The sequence below is a fragment of the Gossypium arboreum genome, chromosome 1, assembly GCF_025698485.1.
Source record: "Gossypium arboreum isolate Shixiya-1 chromosome 1, ASM2569848v2, whole genome shotgun sequence".
Classification (NCBI taxonomy): Eukaryota; Viridiplantae; Streptophyta; class Magnoliopsida; order Malvales; family Malvaceae; genus Gossypium; species Gossypium arboreum.
In genome coordinates, this window is record NC_069070.1 from 49,733,252 (window position 1) to 49,734,749 (window position 1,498).

Below are 1,498 nucleotides of genomic sequence, written 5' to 3' on the forward strand. Positions count from 1 at the left end.
TTCCCTGGATTCCTCGAATTCTCCGTATCACTAGGTAAAGCACCTTGCAGTCGGTTTCTGAGTTTAGTTGCAAGCTGGCCCATTTGGTTTTCTAGGTTTTTCAATGTAGTGTTTGGCTTTGAATTAAGGCATCATTCTTCGTTATGTATGCCTTTAACAAATTTTCTAAGCCATTGGATGGTTCAGCTTGGGGTGGTTTCTAAAATTTTTGGGGAAAACTAGGTGGATGGGTCTTTCTAGGTTGGGCGTAAGTGTTACTGGTTCCAGCCCCTTAGTTACTCTAGGAAAAATTTAGGTGGTTTTGCCATGATGGGTTATAGAAATTGGATTGCAGTCCTTGCCTTCCTTGATTTTGGTTCTAGTTACCCATGTAATATACAGATTCTGGGTTCAATGGACATTCTTCAAACAAATGTCCTTCCTCACAATAGACACAGACTACATTTTCAAATTGATTTGGTGGCTGTGCTGCAAAACTATTAGACCCATTAGTAGTAAGATTTTTTAACATTGAGGATATTGATGATACCTGAGATGTGAGAGAAGTAAGAGCGTCTACTTCATGTATTCCAGCAACTCATCTTCCTGACGCCACTCGATTGGTTGGCCATTGGTAATTGTTGCTGGCAATCCTCTCAATGATTTTATAAGCCTTATTATAACTTAGAAAGGATATCACTATTAGTAGAAGCGTCCACTACCACCCTTGTGTGAGCATTGAGACCATTATAAAACATCTCCAGTTGGATGCAATGTTGGATTCCGTGATGAGGCATTTCCATACTAATTCTTTGTACCTTTCCCATGCCTCATACAAGAACTCATCATCCATTTGTTGAAAGCAGTGATCTCGTTCCTCAACTTAGTATTCTTACTAGGTGGGAAATACTTCATAAGGAATCTTGCTGCTTATTCTTGCCCTCTGGGAATTGAATTTGTGGCAATGAGTTCAACCAAGCTTGAGCTCTGTCCCTTAGTGAATATGGGAATATCTTCAATCGTAATGCATCTTCGGGTACTCCGGCTAACTTGAAAGAATCACTCACCTCTATAAACTGTCTTAAGTGTAGGTGAGGATCTTCAGTAGGCATTCCACTAAATTTTCCCACTGTCTGAAGCATTTGGAACATGACTGGCTTTAGCTCAAACTGTTGTGCCTCAATTTCGGGTCTCCTAATACCCGGATTAAGAATTAAACATTGGCATGTCATACTGTCTTAAAGCTCTGACTTGCTTGTCTTCTTCACTGTCGAAAACTTCATTCAATCCCAGGGTCTACAGGGAGTAAATCGATGATTCGGTCAATCCTCATAAACACCTGAAATAATCATAGAAAATTTAATTAAGTTAAAATTTAAATAGAAAATAAAACCAATATGCAAAACTAAAAAAATTCACAAATGATGACTTTTTAAAACACAGCCCCCGGCAACGGCGCCAAAAACTTGGAACTACGGAAATGTGCAAGTGTACACAATCACAGCAAGTAATAAAGTGA

The 1,498-nt window shown here is 39.1% G+C and overlaps 1 non-coding gene across 1 annotated transcript; it reads left to right on the forward strand.

The window, feature by feature from the left end:
- The first annotated feature begins 759 nt into the window (after window positions 1-759).
- LOC128282490 (small nucleolar RNA R71) lies at window positions 760-864 on the forward strand. Its single transcript, XR_008272770.1, has one exon. It is a non-coding gene; the product is annotated as a small nucleolar RNA R71 (small nucleolar RNA).
- Window positions 865-1,498: the final 634 nt, after the last annotated feature.